At 30.8% G+C, this 22,344-nt stretch overlaps 1 protein-coding gene across 1 annotated transcript in view; it reads right to left on the reverse strand.

The window, feature by feature from the left end:
- The window catches only part of btv (dynein cytoplasmic heavy chain beethoven), a 256,105-nt gene that overhangs the window by 98,007 nt on the left and 135,754 nt on the right, over positions 1-22,344 (reverse strand). The gene's annotated exons all lie outside the window — the stretch shown is intronic.

The raw sequence follows: 22,344 nt of genomic DNA on the forward strand, positions 1-22,344 counted from the left end.
GGGTGCATGATGCAGCGGCGCCAAATTGTCTCCAAACAAGATTTTCCGGAAAATTTCAGTTTTTATTTTGATCGAGTTCTGGAAAATGCATTTAAAATTAATAATTATTGTAATATAATTAATTATTTATTTTCTTGATGAAACTATAGCTATAGAAATCTTTATGCCTTTTACTTTTTAACATCAACTTGGCGATTCCATTATTCAGTGAACAGTGTAATGCATCTGAAATTGTTATGCGATAACCACGTTCCGCCAAAGTTTCGTGCCCGTTTTTCTCACAGCCGCACCGTCCATGGATACTCCACCGCAGCAAATCACGTGGTGTGTGGTGTTGCTGTTAGTGTGTTTATGAGAGACGGAAGAATGCATGGGAATCTTTTCCAAGTCCAGAAATTGTTATTGTTGACTTTCAGTTTAAAAATACCAGTGCTTCAATTTTGTTCGGACGAAGACAGCCATGCTAGGCTTATTTAGTATTCTCATTTACTTTTATTTCTGTCTTAACTACCGTTCTTCAAGGGGTAGTGCGGTTTAAATGTTATTTTCCAATTAATCTCAATCTCGCTGCTAAAAGTATCAGCCATGTTTGTTTAGTAAACGTGACAATAACGATAGCATTATACCCCTTCACTAACTTTTCTTCATTATTATGCACTTGGGCATATTTAATCGACTTCTTCTGTATAATCTTACCTTTATATTATGTTATACTCAACAACTCTGTATTTGTGCTTGTTTGCAAGTTATCTTCGTAATAGTATAATTAATTGAAATTCTGTTAAAGTAGTTGTATTATTGTTTAACAAATAATTATCATAATGTGAATTTAGTACTTAGCTAACATTCAGTTTCTGCATCAGTTGAAAGCCTACCTTCACCCAAACTATCTTTTACGCATTATAACGTTTTATTATTATATGCTAGTTGATTATTGAAATTTAAGAACAGTGTTATTTTATGTAGCATATGCAATATATTCTAGTGTTGGAATAGCCTACAAAAGATTTTTTAGTTCAAATACTTTATAACAATGGAAAATCAAAGGGATTATTAATACTAGAGGCTTATAAATCCTTTTAAACACTAATTGACCTAAGCTCCCCAATGTTCTATTTTCAAGTCTAGAGCTCTCAAATTTCCGCAGTAGCTAGCTTGTAAGGATTAAGTTAATTTTTTTAATAGTTAAATTTTGAGTTAAACTTCCTTTCCTATCGCTTCTTAACTTCAACTTAACGACTTCCGGACAGAACATAGTTTTAGAATCATGTCTGAATACTAATGAGGAAGAGTAGTAAATAACCGCAAAGTTTTACTGTCTGAGGGAGAGAGAGGTGGCTTGGCAAATGCGGTCGAGAGCAGGAGACTGACGTTAATTACGGAAGGGGAAAGTAAACGGCTGTGTCAGGGATCATAAGGGGTGATATATTGAAAAAAAAAAAGTGTTTTTAGGTCTCATTCAGTATCAGTATATCAGAAATAAATGATGCACATGGTATCAGAATGGAGACAAATTACATAAGATACGAAAAGTTATATTTATTTGTTTATTAACATTTCATTATTACATTGTTTTCGTTCAGGAATTTCCTTCCACCCCCCTCTGAGCAATACAAACAGGTACATGTAAGTCGGCTGAAAACCACTGCTATAAACAAATAATCCAACCCAATTCCAGTTGAACAGCGCTCATTAATACTAATTGTTTACGGAAAGCATCCTAGTTTTTGAAAAGCTTTGTATCATCCAACATAAAATTAATTAATTATCATCTTAAGAATGATTTTGTGTTGAATATGGAAAAACATATGAGGGTTGGCTACGCATAATTTCATGGAGAATTTTCTAAGGAAAATGGGCTCATATTTACATACCTTAAGATTATAAGTATTGATTAACATTTCCTATAACTACTTCTAATTGAGGCTTTCTAAGAGCAACCCCCTTATTTTTGACTCGCAACTTTTAATTTTAGACTAAAATATGAGCATAGAATCTACCTTTAAACAATGGGATTTGTTTTTAAACACTGTGGCATGAGAGTGCCTATTAATAATAGTTTTAGCGTCGCTAAGAATCATTTTCTGGATTCTCATATTGATTTTTTTCCAAAAGATATTAAAAGCTGCAATTGACAAGTATGAGCAATGCATAATACATACATAAAAACGTACGCATACCATAAAGAAAAATGAACCCCCAACAAAAGCTGATCGACTGTTATTGAACTCTAAAGAGGGGTTTATCAGAGGGAAAATGGCAATTAAAATCAATTAAAATTCCATTTAATTTATTTTAATTATTTATTTACTGTATCGATTTATTACTTATTGTAATGGATTGGAATATTTGAATATGAATTAACTGAATATTCAAGAAAAATATTATGACTGCGAGAATAGGAAAAAAAACATTTTTTGAATATCTGCTTTCTTATAGAATGCGGATGAATTCCTTTTTACTCAACGAAAATCAAAATTTAGTAGCTAATTAATCTGTCCTGTATCGACCACTTTAGTTCAGTGATTCGTATTAATGTGCGCTTTTTTTAAAAAAATTGAAATGCTTCAAGAATAATTAATTAGAAAAAGGCATAATTCTCTTCTTACCCTTAAATTCTAAAATAAAAAAACTGCATTTTCAGCTATAACCAAGTGAAATAATTTTCTAAATATAATTCAAAGCATGAAAAATAAGGTACATAAACAGCTTGGAAATGGAACTAGCATTGAGATTCTCTTTAAGAAATATGGTGAAGCTTAACAAAAAGTCTACGAAGTGAAGTAATTCCGTAGAATATTTTCTAACTCTTTATGATTAAATTGCGCTCAATTATACTTTATAAACAACATGTAAATACTATTTAATGTATATGTGTGGATGTGTGTGTGTGTGTGGCTCACTAGCGGCTGAGCTGTAAAGTCGTTGAACTCTGGCAAGTCGATCCGGGGTTCGAATCCGGATCGACGGGGATGGCTGTATTGGCGTTTTCGACGTTTTCCCCACGTGTAACGTGCATAAGAGTCAGTTTTGCTTAGAAAGTTCTCCACGAGGCACCCTTACCCTTAGGCAAATAACCGTCGAATGCTTTGCTATAATCAAACAAACCAGACCAAACAATAGATATATAAATAAGTAGCTTAAAAACTGCTATATTTTATGTATACTCATTAAGTAGTATTTCAATATATATAATGATTAAACGAAAGGAAAAGTCGGATCCTAACTGATTGTATATAATGTAATCCCTATGAGGGCCCTAACAATTCTTTCTCACTTAAAGTCGTAACCCAAAAAGAGAACAAATTAAACTTCAGATACGCATACAATACTGAATCTAATACAAAAAATACAAAATATAAAAATAAATTATATATGTACGAAACCTAACTAACTATTTATATTGATATTACGTAAATATACGTATGGTAATGAACATTGTATAGTAAAGATATTTTATACCTTATTCTATATTTGGTTCCATTTATATATACCTATACATAGATATATATAATTTAAGGATTCCGTTTAAGGATTATAGTAGTAGTTAATACTACTACATATAAAACACAAAAGTGCATCAATAATGTATATTTCAGTATTATTTAACTTTATTCTAAGGAATTTTCTGCAGTCTAGTTTGCGTTATTTTATTCATAAGTCTCAATAAAAACAATTATTGTTTATATGCCATTAGAAAATTAACCAAAAAGCAGCGACCACAATGTAATTGAGAAACAGTCCTTAGGTTGAAAGCCATTCGGTTATGACTATTATCTCACATACTCAGCTACTTCGCATACATGGAACATAGCATTCGAAATGAAAAACTCAATATTTACTACAAATTCATTCGTGTAACAAATATCTGTCTTTCTACACCTATGGCTTTAAAAAAAGATGGTATTTATCTTACAGTTTATCGTTAAGTAATACATTTTCATTGTACAAAATTGCATTCATTCGAAGAATTCAATTTGTATTTTCCTGTGTATAAAACTGAAAGTAGAGAAGTTAGATGTTTAAACAACCCCCGCATTTTCTCAAGATCCCTAGCGAGATTGTCCGCTCCTTGTCAGCTCTCCCCCTGAAAAAAGGGATTGTAAATTTATGACCTGACCGCAAATGAGGGTATTTCGAGAGAGATACCAGAGATTCTGGTTAGCACGCGTCCGCCTTTTCAGGCTACTCTCTCTTAAGCTATTGTTACGCTCGGCCGTACTTTAGGCCCTTGATAGCTTTGCAGTCAATTAGCGTTAAGGGGCCAACTCTATTAGAATCTTGATAGCTTCGGCTATATCTCTTTTAGTTTAAGATTAGTTTAGTTTAATTCTTAGTTTCTTTCAAGCCCAAATGTCAGCTTTATTGTATAACTCCAACACGGAGTTCTGTTAAATCTTATTTGAATAATAAAGAGTTCTTTTTCCCTTCTATCTTATTGTTTCCTGTCACACGAACTCAAGCGATTATTCGTTTATCAACTCTTTAAGATTCTTCACTTTCAACGTTAACTTAGCATTACACAGTGGAGAATCCTACAAACTTTATACAAAAATGCAACTCCCATTTCCCTATTACCAGTGCATGATTTACGTGTAAGTTACACAAGTTATAGTTTAGGGCCCCCCAAAAAAATTTAAAATATAGCATAACAGAATTATAAAGGGCCCCAGTTTTCAAATAGCTTAGGGCCTCATCAAGTTTAAATCCAGCCCTGCCTATCACTAATAGTTGCAGAGATTTTCCATTTTTAATTGTATGTAATTGCCTTTAATGACTTTTTATTTCTTTAATAACTTCTCTTCCCGCAACTGTCACAAATTATTTTTTATTTAGACCATGTCAATGCCAATAAAAAAACTTAGCGGTTCTCAGAATCGAAAAAGAAAACTAGAGTAAGAAAAAGAAACTCAGAACTCCAAAACAAGAATGGAATTATATTTAATAAACAAATCGTAAAAACAAAAACCAGAAGTTAAGAAGGATGAAGAACTAAAATCAGATTTGAATTGTATTTCTATTGCTGCTAAACGTTTATGAGAATAACACATCACAACAAATAAAATACTCTAAAGATGATGAAGTTGGGGGCCCAAGTATACTAGAAGTCCCAAATCCATGTCCATACCTAATAAGTACAGAAAATGCAACAGAAACCCTCACTGCAATTCCGGACGTTCTGGAGTTCAACGATGTTGCTTATTTAAAATTTTCTAATAATCGTCCAATAATATCGAACTATCTTCGCACCGAAATGATTATTCGTGGATCCGACATATTTCAAAACAAATCTATTCTAAATGCAATAGGGCGTATACGAGCCAGTTTCCCTTAGAAAGTCCTCCACGAAGGCATCCCTCCCCTTAGGCAGATAGCCCTAGTGTGCTTTGCCATAATTAAATACACCACACCTAAATGCAATAGCAACATCAACTAATCATCTAATGACAAAATCTTGGTTTTTTCCGAAGGATCGGTAATGAAGTAGAAAGAACTGAAAGAAACCGATCTTGGTTATTATATTCACCAAAAAATAATGCAGGGTACTGCTTTTGTTGTTTAGTGTTTGTTACATCAAAGTCCTCTACACAGTCATCTTTCGCAACAGCATATGGTTTTAATAAATGGAGGAAAAAAGATAAATTGATTAGCCATGAAAGAAGTCAAATTCATCGAAAATCGTTTACAATGTGAAAAGAAGTGGAGAGAAGATTAATTAATAAAACGAGAATCGATGAATCATTAGAAGCAAATATACAGTCTGAAATGAAACCTGTATACCTGAAATGAAAATGTATGAACTGTATAGTCTGAAAAAGAACTGTATCTAGTGGCGAAATATATTGCAACGGATATTAGCTTGGATGAAGTATCTGATTATACAAATTCTTCCAACGTGGTCATGTTGAAAATCTAGCGCCTCAAGACGGTACAAATGTCGGAAACTTATTATCTTTACTTAAACTTGTAGCTCAGTTTTATCCACTGCTAACTACTCATATAAAAATATCTCAGAAACGCCAAGAACTGTCTCATACCTATCACCACACATCCAAAATGAATTTATTCATCTTTTGGCATCCATAGTTCGAAATCAACTAATAAGTGACATCAAAAGAAATAGATATTACGGACTTTTATTTGATTTGAATCCTGATATTACTCAGAACAAATGTCGCAAGTCTTTAGGTATGTAGATATTGATTTTACCAACAGAAAAGTTTCCATCAAAGAATCTTTTTTAGGATTTATTGAAATACATGCTAAAGATGTAGTCTCAATTGAAAGTACAATTTTAGAAAATTAAATTCCGATCAGATTTCATTAACAAATTGTAGAACACAGTACTATGATAATGCTGCCGTGATGTCAGGTCTCATATCTAGCGTTCGGTTACAGCCGAAAACATCGCGGCAAAAACATCGCGGACGAAAACGTCGCGGAGAAAACAACGCAAGGCGAAAACGTCGTGCTACAAAACATCGTGGGAGAAAACATCGCAAAGAGAAAACATAGCAGTTCTAAAACATCGTCGTACAAAATATCGTCGTCGAAAATAAAGCGGTTCAAAAACTTCGCAGTTTAAAAACATCGCCGTCGAAAATATCGTGGTAAAAAATAAAGTATCTACAAATCATTGCATGAAGATAATATCGCAGATATGCTTTTTTCAGGCTTTAATAACTGTAAATGGATATTCCCATAATGATTTGTGAGCGCAAGATGGAAAGAAGGATAATTTTTACTTTCATATTTTTTATTAACTAATAAATTTTAGTTGAAAAAGTAAGAAGGATACTTAAGCATAGAAAATTAATGCAACTTATAGCACTTAATAGAATTTTAAACCGACATAGTTAACTAAGAATGGTCATTAATAAATCATTTTTATAAAGTTTTTACTGGTAATTTTTTATGAAAAGTATTATCTAAAAAAGATTAGAAAAAGGAAGGTAAGTAACTGCATAACCTTATTTTTAAAAAAAAATTGCTAAGTTAATTTTGAGATTATTTTCTTCACTTTTGTAAGTCTAATACTCTTATAGCGAAAATTATTTCTTGTTTTGTTTCAGTTTATTCTTAAAATGTCATTAAAATTTTCATGCACGGCGTGCAGTCAGTTACTTGAATGACGAGTTGTTAGTTATGAAGAAAACCAGCTATGCATAATATTTCAGTAGGATTTGGATTTATTAGATTATGCCAAAGCACACTACGGCTATCTGCTTAAGGGGTGGGATTCCTTTGTGGAGTACATTCTCAGGAACTGGTTCATATGCACATTATACTTTAGGAAAATCACGAAAATCTTCATGCAGCTTTTTTTTTTTTTTTTTTTTTTGTTTTTAGAAATAATGTATATTTGCAGTGAACATTCTTGGTGACTATCTCCCTCTAAGACGAACAGTGTTTTTGAGAATAATAAACATTGGTTTTTAATCATTACGCAAGTTCACCACATTCACTCAAGATTAAAAAGATATGGAATTTTGAGTAGTCGCTTTAAATAGGGTTGCCTACATTTACTTTTAGATTTAGACATTTCTTATTTAGCACTTTAAAAGTATTATTTAATTTTTCATATACATTTTATTCGAAAATTTGTAGTTACTTGTTGAACTTACAGTGGTCAACTTTCTAAGACAATTTTGAATGTTTTCTCCGGTATTTCTTAATTTTCAGAATATCTTAAATTATGCTCGCCAAAAATCCGTAGCGAAATTAAAATTAATATTTCTGAGTGAGATTCTATTTTGTAGCGATTCTTTGCCTAGCAACTTTGAAGCGACTAATTTTTCTTGTAGATTTTTAATTAAAGATAAAATTTTGTGAAATAAAAACTTAATCGAATTTCCTTTATATAGATTTCAAGGATAAAAACTGTACATATTTTATATTGTCTTTTCTTTTCACTCACTGAAACGTTTCAAGTACAATTTCTTTTTGTATTTATATGACAAATTTTTTGGAATAAGAAAATATAACATTTTTATGAATCATATGAATACATATTTATGAATCATATATGCTTTAGAAACATATGATTTTGAATATCAATGATAATTAAACTTTAAAATCCGGGTTCGCTTCGTGCATGCTTATTTTTTAATTAAAGTATCCAGAAAGAAATTGTTTCAAAAAAATGAAAGTATTTAGTGCGTCTAGGCATTAAACTATTGGAAAAAGGTATCTTGAAAGAAGGCATGTTAATTTCCATAGTTTACGTTTTAAATCAAACAAAATTATCTTTTTGTTTTAATAATTTTACAAATCTTATTTTTTTTTTCATCCGTAATTAACTGTAGTTTCTCAGTTCACAATAATAAGCAAAGATATACTGTGAAATAGCTGAGTCAATGAGAGGTGTGTTATTAGGTAAATGTAGAATTGAGTTTATGTACACCACTGTAAACAACAAATATACTAATTGCTTATCCGGATTTCTTTACCTCAACGTTAAACATTTTCTTCCTCTTACACTTCACAGAGAGGGAAAAAAAGCTTCTCTATCTCTTTTCCCAGCCATAAAAACTCTACTACGATGTTCATTATTGCATCTGCATGTAACAAAAAGAACAAAATGTTGCATAGAAGTTTATAACTTCATGGAGTTAGCCATTTCTTATACTTCGATATGTGTTCGATATGTTTTTAATATTCACGTAAGGCTTAATTAGCATGTTGGCTATGATTCATACTATATACTTGTATAAAATCGAATCACATGCTTTTTTGAGTGCTGGATTGCTCAAAAAAACTTTTTTTTCGTTTTATTGTTAAAATATGACTAATTTTTATATAAAGTGTAGTGGTGATGGTGCGTGTTCAGAGGACTACATATAGTCCTTATTCGTTTTGTATATTGTCCGTATTTACTAGTCCTTATTATATTACATATTATAGTAATGCATTTTAGTAATATTTACGAATTCGCATTGATACTGTGACACAATCATTTTGCTTCTTGAAGGCAACTTTTGCAATAAACTTCGAATGTTTCAGTTTCATCATAAAATGAATTATTTTTATGGAATTTAGCACTAGGGTTTTGATACGAAAAATATGATTTAAATTTTGTGCTCTAATTTTGCATTAAACCGAACCAAAATTTTTGGGAAATCCTCTTGTTATTGAAAACTAATACATATATAAAAGTAGAAAATAGTAGTTTCTCTAAATTGTTTTGAATTTCTTTTAAATGAATTTCAAATGCTTCTAGGATTAATATATTCCTAATTGTAATGGGTAAGAATTGCAATAAAAATTATAGCTCATAGGAAATGTAGAATTATAAAACAATCAGATAATTATGAATTTTCTCAACTGTATTCAGAATTCTTGCATCTTTTTCTTTAGCATTGAGTCATCTATGATTGTTTCACTACTGACCTAGCTAACTACAGTGTTATCAAATGAGTCTTACAAAAATGCATATTATGATGCTTCAAATCATTAAAACAGTATAGATAATGGCTATCTGGTTGGTCTTTCTGATTTGTATATAAAAATATTTGAGTTATATTTATTTTATTGACAAATGTTTAGAAAGCAGACAAAAAACTCTGATTGACTTAAATGAATGTAGGTCTTTACATTTATGACTTAAATGAATGTAGGTCTTTATATTGAAAATAATGCTAGTTTCATAACTCCCTACAATTAAATATAATATGAATTTCTTGCATATCTATGAATTTGCAATTTGAAAGACACACAATTTGTTTTTGATAGTCCAGTATCAATGAACACATAAATTCAGAAATTTTAATGAAGAAGATTTCTACTTTTTCTACAATATTCATTTAATTTATTTACAGTTATGTATAGAGTTTGAGCTTAATTTCAGGAGAGGAGACTAGAAATGTTAACTTTTTGCTTACTCGTTTACCTGTTGTAAAAGTATCTGGAAGTGGCATTCGAAGGTAATTTGAAATTTTTACTTAACTTTAATATCTTCTACAATTTAAACAAAATGAAGTAATCTGATATGCATTATAGAAGAAGATATGATTTTACTAAATAATTACAATATTATTTAAAAAAAAAAAACTGGTGTAAATATCTTATTTTTCTTTCATGTCTTTCTTTTTTCTTTTTTTTTTCCCCATTAAATTACTAGACAAATTGCGTACTTTTGACCGATCTTACTAAAAAAGGTTTGGTTCCTGGAGTAATCATCCAAATAATTTTAAAAATCATATAAAATGTGAAAAAGGTTGGATAGGAGGTAGTCAGCTGAGGAGCATTTGATATTTTCGTTTGAAAAGTAAAAAAAAATATATATCTTTTCTCATTTTAGATTTTTTTTTTTTTTACACAAACCAACCTTGTCTCATATAAAAAAAATAAAGCTTTGAAAACTACAGATCTCAATAAGTTCAATCTCAGTGCAGATTTCAAAAGTTCTTTTGATGCCCTTCAAGTTCCATAACAGACATAAAAATTCTTGTCAAAGGCATCTCTCGTGAATAAAAAATACATTTTTATTTTAATTAAAAAGAATAAATATTTTAGTTAAATAATATTTTTACTTTTAATAAACATTAAGTTAAATTAAATTTAAATAATTCTCTTGCGCATTGATTTAAGTAATGAACTTTGAATTTAACAAACATTCTCTATTCGTAAAAAGCAAAGTTAATTAAATTTTAAATTATGAAATTTAATTGTAAACAAATGAATGATTAATTATTTCTGCGAACTAATCTGCAATATCATTTAAATTCTGAATACATGGATGACGAAACACGAATTGAATAATTGAAGAGTTAGGTTTAGAGGCAACTTCCCTTGATAAGTTTGTCTCCTGCCTGTTCAACAATTATTCACTTATACATTTTAAAAATTTTTTTAGGATTAAAAAATTTTTTTGGAATTATATATTTATTCATGGATTTTGATACTTTCACGTAATTTATATATGCTCTCAGAATCTAAATGATATTGTAGATTAGTTCGCAGCAATAATTAATCATTTATTTGTTTGCAATTAAATTTCATAATTTAAAATTTAATTAACTTTAAATTTGCTTTTTACGAATAGAGAATGTTTGTTAAAGTTTTATTTTAATTAAATATGTTTACTTTTTGTTTATTTGCATTTTTTCTATTGATTAGTTTTTAAATTTTAATGTTTTTTAAAGAAATCGAAAGTTGATTAAAGAAATTGATATATTAATATATGAATCATATGCTGAAAATTTCCTTATGCTATTTATATAGTGAAAAATGTTTCCTTATTGTGAAATAAATACTGAATGTATACTGAAATGTGTTTTATATTCTTCCCTAATGCTATTCATATGCTAACCTGTTAGTTTTGAAAGACTCCTTTTTAACTTTCCCTCTATATTAATTTCCAAACTTAAGCTGAAACTTCGTTTGCAACATTAAACCACAGTATTTTATAAAAGAAGACTCCCATCATAAGTTATCTATTTTATGAAGCAGTATAGAGATTGTTTGTTGAATTACATAATCACCTTGTATTAATGTTTATTTATCAGATCAAATTATATCCAAAAGTGCATCCTGAAAAATTCGTTTACAATAGACTGTGCTACTTTCAGATTTTGCAGTGCGTCAGGAAATAATATTTTGAATCTATATTTTAATCAAAAGTTGCCATTCTTAATATTATATTATTTTTATTAAACACAGTGCCTTATAATCCAGTCTTTTACGATTTTTAAGTAATTATAAAAATTTATAGTTGTTATTGAATAATGAAAAATATTTATGGCACCATTATAAAATTTAGCCTAGATATGTCAGCCTTGTTCAAAATTTGTAGCTTAAGAATAAACAATAATTTTACTTTCCTTCATTTCGTAAAAAAGGTGATATCGTGTCAAAACTTTGCAAATAATGTACCATCTATTAATGCAGTTATAAAAAATTAATTAAATAATAAATACTTCATTGTATACATTTAAAAAATTAGGAGCGCGAGAAAACTGTAAACATGGCAGAAATTTCCGCCTAAGTTAGAACTAATATTTAAAATTGCTTCATAAATATTTGCGAATAAGCTATACATGGAAAACCATAAGCATATTTTGAGAATGTATTTTTGTAGCAAAAGACCGATGTTTATAGTGTTACCCATTGCAGAAAAACATGAAACTCTCTAAAATACCTTTCATATTTATCAAATAAAACTTCCATTTATATATCATTCTATATTTAGCAAATGAAAAACTGCTGTTAAGGATTTTTAACGTTAAATTTACATTACTGTCATATAATAAATTATTTTTAAAATTATGTTATATTATCAGTATCGATCAAAATTGAAATGACTAGAGATTTAAAAGGAAATCTCTTACCTCAGTTTTCAAATTTTCCCCCTTTTAAATATACAGAAATACGCAATAAAATACCGTATTGTCTCAAAACATAATGGTGTCATATATGAAAAAGTTTTGTCTTTTAAGAATCTTTCAGAAAGACAAAAGGGGCTTACATATAAGATGTGCCCACGTATATAAGTTTGATATATCAAGTAAGTTACAAGAAAAGCCATTAAAAGTCTAATCTTGTTATTTGAGATAAAATTAAGCAAATATATCTCCCATTGCTTTACGAGTTAAAAAATACTCTTAAACGTATTCTTTAATATTAAGCTGCCTGATCAGGATGATTTCAGAAAGGAATAGAAATTGAAAATTTCGTCTTATATGCATCCACAATGGTATTAAATTTACTGAATTTTATTAAAATATAGATAGCTTATTAAGCTAAAAATTTATCCACTGTAAACAAATACTCTAAAGTCATTTTCTCACACAAACATGAATTAATGAAAAATGAAACGAAATAAAATTTTAATTGATAGGAATTTTTCAAAAATATCGTTATTGTTAATACCAAATCTCCAATAAATTTTAGCTTCGCATACCGTTTCAGTTAATAAATGATATTTAAAAGAACAAGGCATCATCATTTGTCGTTCATAATTTCTCTGATGAAATAAAATTTGATTTATACTACCAAAGAGTGTATACCAAAGAGGCTTAGAATAAAACACATTATACCAAAGAGGCTTAAATAAAACACGTTAAATGGAGTAAATTATCATTCACATATATTCATGAAAGCTAGTATAATTGTAAATATCAACTCTAAGAGCATAAAAGTTCGCCTAATATTTTTCAGAAAATATAATAATAATTACGACTCATGTTAAAGCTGTAGTAATAAAAACATGTATAATTATATCAGGCATTAAACATCCTCATTAATTAATGTATAAAAAATTTACACCTGCAGTTGAAAATTGTAGGCTATTCCCCTTAAATAGTCTAAAATAGGCCGATCATTATAATCATTTACAATCTTTTGAATTCTGAGAGATGTATCTCTGTAAACTTTTCTACTTACTGGTGGATGGTGACCTGCAATGTATTGTTCAATTTTTATAGAATTTAAATTTTGTTCCTTTTTTAAGCAATAAATAAATTTCCAGATTGTTGGATGGCATCCGTTCATAAGTTCTTTGAATCTGCGATGCCATCCTTCTACCGCATTATTTGTCCTTGGAACTTTATCTTTTACAGCATCATAACAGTTCCAAAGAGAGATGTCAAACACTGGTCTGCAACGTTGTCCACGACGAGTAAATCTACCAATCCATGTGTCTTCAAAATAATTTATGATTGGCTGAATGATGTTCATATTATTTACAAAATAAGTAGATGATATTAATTGTTCAAATGCTTCAATGACATCTGAAGTAGGAACGAAAGCCAAAGCTGGAAGTTGAGAGATTTCCAAAACGAAATTCGGATCAGTTTCATATTTACTTTGCAAACCTGCACACTGAATCTTTCTATACACACACTGACTTAAATGAAAAAATCATCCTCTCTGAATGATATTCGGAAAGGAATTTTTAAAGGCATTTATGGCAGCCTTTTCAAAATCAGTCATTACAGTTTGGGGCTGCAGATCCGGTTTCAAAGATTTTATCACCGTAAACACTCATTTGTATGTTTCTTCGCGATTGTTTGGCATTAATATATACACTGAAGGTATCACATTATCATATTTAACACCATGGATTGTATAAATCTGACTGAAAAGCGGTGGTGTTGCTTTAAAAGTTCCATCAGCAAAACAGTTCGGACATTCAGCCATGAAGTCCAGATTTCTGAGGGTCGAAAAAATTAGAATTCTGTCTGTCTGCGCTCCACTGTCATACAGCAAAAATTTCTCTTCTTTTAGTGTTTTTGAAAACTGTTCTGGGATTACTAATTCTTCAAGACATCTAGGATTATGCAATGGCATTTCTCCGTGTCGAGCATATCTGATAATTTTTTAAATATTTTCCACTGGTGGTATATGCCCCGAAACAGCACAAGGAAGACCAATTGTACCAACTGCTGCTAAAGAATGTGTCGATTCCTGCGTTGTTACCGCACGCTCTTTTAATTGAACTCATAATCTTTTCGCTGTAATTTTGCCAGCATTTGGAGGATGCCCGTGAGATTTTTCAAGAATGATATTATCATCTTGAGTGTGAATTCGCCCTTTGCACTTACAAGTAAAATACTCTACTCATTTCCAAATACTTTTCTCAGCACTAGCACGTTCAAAATTATAGATGTATCCTTTCACCATAAGTTGTTTACGGTTCTTTTGGCTGATGATATAGTGTAACGGCATGTTGGCTTCTCTGACAGAAAATGCAGTTAAGTTTCCGAGTTTCAGGTACAACTAAGACTTGGATCATCAGACATACATTATTTACCTAATTGTCAAACAATGGTTTTCTCGAGGCAGGAGCCACCTGTTTCCCCTTCAGGCTCAAATGACGTTTTACAGTTTGTTAAGTAAAAATAAGCAGGTGTTCCATTATTAAACACAGTTAGTATATGTTTATTAGTAGTTGAACACCAGGAAAATTTCTGTGAACTGAAAAATGTCAGCTAAGCAATTTACAATTTGATTTATTTTTAATGTATCTGGAATCATTATTGGTAGTTTAAAACTAATGAGCAGTTTTTGTATATAGTGCTGGAACAGATTAAAAATTTAATAAAAATGAAACTCGAGGTTCCTTTCAGGTAACGAATATTAGCATCTTTACTGAGAAAAGCTAGTAAACAGAGTTTTGAAATCGGAATAAATTATTTAATTATCTTAAAATGGTTCAAACCCAAAGAAAAAGATCTTTAAATCAAATATCAGATAGTAATTGAATCTTAAAATAATTAGACTGAAATTTTATGATAAACAATTAGAAGTAAAATGAAGATAGAAAGAGAGATGAGTCTAGTTAGAATAAAAATATCTGTGTAGAATTAAAATAAAAAGAGTAAAAAATACAGCAATCCAACATCCAAGTTTTAGTTACAGAGATGTCTTATATAAGCATATTATACTCTAAGTAAAGTGGTAAAAAGCCTTCCGTGTCATATTTTTTTTGTACAACTGGACTATTGTAATGATCTGAATGTTGAGTTTTATCAGAAGTACTTTATTAATTACGTATCTCAAGGTCTCTATCGATATTTATCCACGTATTGTCGAGCAGCGAGTACCAGATGCATGTAGATCACAGCCACTATCATACTATAAGAAAACCATTTACTTGAGAAACTTAAGATTGAGTCTACCAGGAAAATCAGAAATGAGCTATGAGCTTTAAATCTTAAGGTCACTCTGCACGTTTTTTGACGCATTTTCATTTTTTATTGAATTTTTTTTGTTTTTGTTTCACATTTAATTTTATATGAACAAACGTTTCGCAAAGCATTCGAATTTATAAATTATAATCTTTAATCTTACTGTAATCATGACCCCTATTAGTGGCCGAATGGTTAAAATAGCTGAATGCTAGGAGTTTGAACGCAGTGCCATTTCAGGCAAAGAGGCTGGCTTCGTGGTTGGTATCGAGAAAGCCCTCATCGCAGGCATCCTTTCTCTAAGCTTGATAGCCTTTGTGTGCCTTGCCATATTTAAACAACCTAGCCTATTGCGTAAACATAGAAACATATGATAAGAGATTACACTCCTTATGGAAACGAAATGTACATGTCGAAAGTGTGCAATTAAATTCTAGACATGTTGATTCAGAAGTCAAACAACAAAAATCAGCGTTAATTCACAAAATTTTCACAGGACTAGTTTCGATGGTTTTACCGAACCATCATCTTCAGCTGCAAAACCGCAAATGAACAAGATAGGAAATAATGTTTAGACAAGATAAGAAAGCCTGGACAAGAATAAGCAAGTGGCGCCATCTGTTGGCGAAACCAGAACTAAAACATAATTTCTCTAAAAGCCGAAGGCAAATTTGGATTGGAATTAGGATCGTTAACTAGAACAGAAAGATTTTTATGAATGTGAAATGCCTCTAGAAAATCCAGTTCTCCAATGGAAGATGTTTTTTGAATAATTTTGGCAGCAGAAAAATTGAAAGTGTGATTTTCGGACCAACAATGTTGAGCAACAGAAGACTTCTGTGTTTCCTTTTTTCTAACATATGCCTCATGTTCTTTGACGCGAAATTTTAAGGCTCTCTTAGTTTGGCCAATGTAAATTAAACCGCACTGGCAAGGAATCCTATAAATACCCCAGGAATTCATATCCGGAATGGGGTCCTTGAGTATAGAAGTTGGAATTTTATTGATGGGAGAGTAAACAACCCGAAAGTTAAATTTCTGCAAAATATGTGCAACTTTATAGCTAATTGATGGAAAGAAGGGAATGACAACAGAATTTTTATAATCTCCTAAAATAAGAGTGTGGCTTTTAGTGTGTTGAGATGAGAATTTTTTAACTGCTTGATTAATAATGTTGGGTGAAAAGCCCCTGTCAATAGCTATTGCTTTTAAATAATTTAGTTCTTCATCAAGGGCTAGTTTGGAGGAGCAAACTTGAAGAGCACGGAAAACATAGGAATAAAATGAAGCTAACTTTTGTTTAGTCGGATGACATGATTTAAAGTGTGGTGGAAGGCAAACCGATGAAGGTTTACGGTAAACTGTAGTACTGAAGTTGGATGTGTTGCGTGTGACCAGAATGTCGAGAAACGGAAGAGAATTGCAAGTCTCAAGTTCAAAAGTGAACTGAATAGCAGGATCAATAGAATTCATTGTTGAAAGAACTCTATTTAAATCATCTTTATTACCTTCAAACAGGGTAAAAGTATCGTCTACGTAGCGGAACCATGCAGGGAAGTTTAAAGTTTCAAACAATTTTGATTCATAATAATGCATGTAGATATCAGCCAGGATGGGACTGAGGGGGCTTCCCATGGCTAATCCCTCAGTTTGCTTGTAATATTTATTTTGGAAAACAAAATGTGTTTGTTTCAAACAGAGTTGAGTGAGAGAAATTAGCTCATCAATTTCGATGCAAGAGAAATGAAATTCGCGAAGTCTGGTTTCTAGACATCTTAATGCACCCTCCACTGGGACATTGGTGAATAATGATTTTACATCAAAAGAAACCATGAGTAAATTACGAGGAGAAATGTTTTTAACCTTTTTTACAAACTCTATTGAATTTTTTATGGTGTAAATGTTATTGTCTAATAGAGTGGAAAATCTAGAAACTAAATATTTAGCTAATGGATACGAGGCAGTACCTAAATTTGATACAATAGGGCGGAAAGGAATACCACTTTTAGTTCACTCAGTTAGTTCTAGGAGGTGTTGTCTAAACACGCTTGAACTTTAAACTTTTCTGGGTTCTCTTTTTAAACTGCATGGTAGATGTAAAACACACAAATACTAAGAAGTTAAGAAATGCTATTTCTGTCTGTACATGGACCATCATCAGTAATGACCGAAATTTTCAGCTGTCTTTTATTAACCAAATAGCCTTCAGCGGCCAGAGGGGACAGGACCCTGGAGTAAAGCTTGAACGAAACACCCGTTCTCACGGATGTTAACTAATGGTTGACCCTCTCCAATAATATAAATAGCTGTAATTCATCCGCCCTCCCCTGAGTTCAGCCACTTAGCTTGTTTTTTCAACTCAATACTCAAAACTAAGACCTTCAAGCGTTAGTTTCCCGAAAAGTTCTTAATTGCTTTCACCTTGCATACAGATTGCTACAATTCCCAGGCAAATCCTAATTCTCACTTCTCTTTCGAAACAAATATATACTACCACTATTAATGAAAGAAAAAATTTCCTTTTATGAATAACTGAATATGAAATGTAATCATTTATTAATAAATGAACTTTTGTAAAAAACTCATAAATCAATATTCTGAAAATTTTAAGTGCGGTGAAATACAGCATTTAAGTCTCTCCCTTAACCCTTTCAGTCCCAATGGGTTAAGTCCCAGTAGATGTTTAAAGAAACCTAGAGAGAATTAAACGCATTAATTTACTACATAGTTGATATCCCACTGGTAGCAGGCATCATTTTTAACATCCCCATTACAAAATTGTTGCGCGCATCTTCTTATAGAGGCTTAGTGACAGACTGTCAATTTCTGTTAGTGTGATTTGTGTCTTTTGTGATAATTACCAAGAAGGCATAAAAAAATCAAGTCAGTTGAAACAAATAAATTGGGATTGAAAGGGTTAAACAATTTAAGATGTTTTATAAATTTTCAGTATTTAGTTATTCAGATTTCAACCAGTAAAATCATCTTCTCCAAATGCCATTTGTTAAATGTATTTAAGTCCTCAAAAAAAGTATTTTTCCTTTCATTTAAAGATTTTATATTTTGACAACTTGCACATCCTTGTTTTTGATATTCTGCACTATATCACACTTAAAATTATAAATTTTTGCTCATAAAAACTCACAGATTCATGAGTATATTTGAATTAATTGTGTTTCTTATATCCAAAACATGTTTAATATGTTGAAGACGTATATTAATAGAGTTTTATAGTATATGTTTAGTGGGAAATATGCACTAATACATAACATGCATTAAAATAATTGAGTCACAGGATCAGTAAGAAACCATGGTTATTACCAAAATAAATAAGGACAATGTGCAACATAATAAAGACTACAGAAATGAATGAGGACATTATTTAAAATAAATAAGGACTATATACAGCTCCTCACACTCCCACATCATCACCACTACATAAGAATTAAACATGTTGCAACAATAAAATGAACAAAAAAGAGAGAGTCTGTGCAATCCATTACTCCAAAAAAAGCATATGTTTCGAGTATATACAAGTATTAATACATAGTATGAATCACAACCAACACACTAAAAGTTGTACTAAACTACAGCATACTAAAAAATACTATACTTCAAAGGTAAAGAATTCTTAGGACAAAGAATCGCCACAAAGTAGACTCTCTCTCAGAAATATTAATTTTAATTTCGCTACAGATTTCTGGAGTGCATAAATTTAGATATTCTGAAAATTAAGAAACACAAAAGAAAAACATTAAAATTGTCTTAGGAAGTTTGTCACGGTAAGTTCAATAAGTAATTACAAAATTTTCGAGTAAAATGTATATGAAAATTTAAATAAAATACTCTTAAGTGCTTATAAGAAATGTCTTAATATAAAAGTTTTCTTCTACCAATGGCGGCCCTCAGCGGACTTCGGTTTGGCCACTACTAAGTGATGGTCACTTTATTACGGAGGCACTTAATTATAGGTGGGCCACATTTGCCTCCTATGAAGGACAGTTACAATCCTGCCTTCTCCGAGGTTCGAACCCGGGACCTTTTGGTATCGCAGCCCGGCGACTCAAACCACTATACCGTCTAGGCGGTCTAAATATAAACGTAAATGTAAGCAATCCTATTTAAAGCGACTACTCAAAATTCCATTCTTTTTAATCTTGAGTGAATGTGGTGAACTTGCGTGATGATTAAAACCAATGTTTATTGTTCTCAAAAACACTGTTCGTCTTAGAGGGAGATAGTCACCAAGAAGGTTCACTGCAAGTATACATTATTTCTATAAAAAAAAAAAAAAAAAAAAAAAAAAAAAAAAAAAAAAAGCTGCATGAAGATTTTCGTGATTTTCCTAAAGTATAATGTGCATATGAACCAGTTCCTGAGAATGTACTCCACAAAGGAATCCCACTCCTTAAGCAGATAGCCGTAGTGTGCTTTGGCATAATCTAATAAATATAAAACCTACTGAAATATTATATAGCTGACTTTCTTCATAACTATAAAATCAGCATTCAAGTAACTGACTGCACGCTGTGCATGAAAATTTTAATGTCATTTTAAGAATAAACTGAAACAAAACAAGAAATAATTTTCTCTATAAGTGTATTAGATTATCAAAAATGAAGAAAATAATCTCAAAATTAACTTAGCAATTTTTTTTAAAAATAAGGTTATGCAGTTACTTACCATCCTTTTTTTAATCTTTTTTAGATAATACTTTTCATGAAAAATTACCAGTAAAAACTTTATAAAAATGACTTATTAATGACCTTTGTTAGTTAACTATTAATATTACTTTGTTACTATATATATTACATTGTTACTACTATATATATTACTTTGTTAGTTTGTTAGTTAAAATTCTATTAAGTGCTATAAGTTGCATTAATTTTCTATGCTTAAGTCTCCTTCTTACTTTTTCAGCAAAAATTTTTTAGTTAATAAAAAATATGAAAGTAAAAATTATCCTTCTTCCCATTTTGCGCTCATAAATCATTATGGGAATATCCATTTACAGTTATTAAAACCTGAAAAAAGCATGTCTGCGATGTTATCGTCATGCGATGATTTGTAGATACTTTATTTTTTACCACGATATTTTCGACGGCGATGTTTTTAAACTGCGAAGTTTTTGAACCGCTTTATTTTCGACGACGATATTTTGTACGACGATGTTTTAGAACTGCGATGTTTTCTCTTTGCGATGTTTTCTCCCACGATGTTTTGTAGCACGACGTTTTCGCCTTGCGTTGTTTTCTCCGCGACGGTTTCGTCCGCGATGTATTTGCCGCGATGTTATCGGCGGACACCCTGGCGTTCAACAAAGAATTATGGAAAAAAAAATAAGAAATCATTATTTGTAAATTATGATAACCACACATTAAATTTAGTAGAAGTCATTGCAGCTAAGCAAGATCCAATCGTTATAACATGCTTTGGAATAATTGGAAACATATATCTCATTTTCTCACACTCAAAATTACGATGGGAATTATTAAAAATGCTTTAAAGAAAACTGTTAAACATGAATCTGAAACACGATGGAGCGCCAAAGCAGAAGCGGTTAGCGTTATTGTTGGAGAACTGGAAGAATTAGTAGAACTATTAGAAAAATTAGCAGAGGATAGTACTACTACAAGTGACACCAGAAGTGAAGCTGAACTTTTATTGCAAAATATGCTGAATTTTAGTTTCATTACTTTTGTCCATAAAATCTTGAGGAGAGTTGATCGTGTGTAGCTAAGGTTACAAGATCCCAAAATGAATTTTAGAGAAGCGTTCCATGATCTTGAGTCATTAGCGACTGAACTTGCAGAAATTCGAGACGAGATCTGTAAAGAGGCAATAGCAAACGCTAAGTCTCTTTGTGAAAAATGGCGTATTGGATACAACAATTCGTGTTAGAAGACGCCGAAAAATGCCCGGAGAATTCTCTACAGACGTTGGCCTTTGTGCAGAAAGTGAAATTTCTCGCGTTATGAAAAGCGTTCTTGATGGTCTGCAGAAGGAAATAAATAAGCGATTTACACGACTAAGTGATCTTAACTCCAAATATAGATTTTTACTGGACGTTAAATAACTATTAAACAAGGGTAATGTTGATAACAATCTTGAAAAGAATTGTAAAAATTTGGGTGAATTTTATAATACAGATTTTAATGGAACAGAACTCTATGTCAAAATATGTGATTACAAGATGTTACTCCACAGTAGAAAAGAAATTGAACTTAAAACTCCATTACAGCTTTTTACCTTTATAATATCGTACGGAGAAGATGTTTTTCCAAACCTGAAAGTCGCTCTACAAATACTCCTTACTATTTCAGTACCATTTGCTAGCCGTGAACGTTCGTTCAGTAAATTTAAATTAATTTTGACACATCTACGATCAACGATGGGACAAGATCGCCTAAGTGACCTAGCATTTTTAAGTGTAGAAAGAGAAAAATTTGAAATGATCGACTTTGATGAAGTAATTGACAAATTTGCTTCATCCAAAGCAAGAAAAATATATACATAGTGATTAATTGTATTTATTTATTATAATATTATATTATTATTAAATATAGCGAGCTTATATATATTAACTTTTAAATTGTTTGAAAATCGTACGTTTTTTTAAAAAATTAAATAAGTATGTAAAATAAATAACATCTTTAACTTATTCTAGATGACCATATGTCCGATTTTTCTACTGACAAACAGATTTCCGAATTCA

The sequence above is a fragment of the Stegodyphus dumicola genome, chromosome 8 (assembly GCF_044657685.1).
Source record: "Stegodyphus dumicola isolate Sdum_Otavi_A_Nest chromosome 8, ASM4465768v1".
NCBI classification, from domain to species: Eukaryota; Metazoa; Arthropoda; class Arachnida; order Araneae; family Eresidae; genus Stegodyphus; species Stegodyphus dumicola.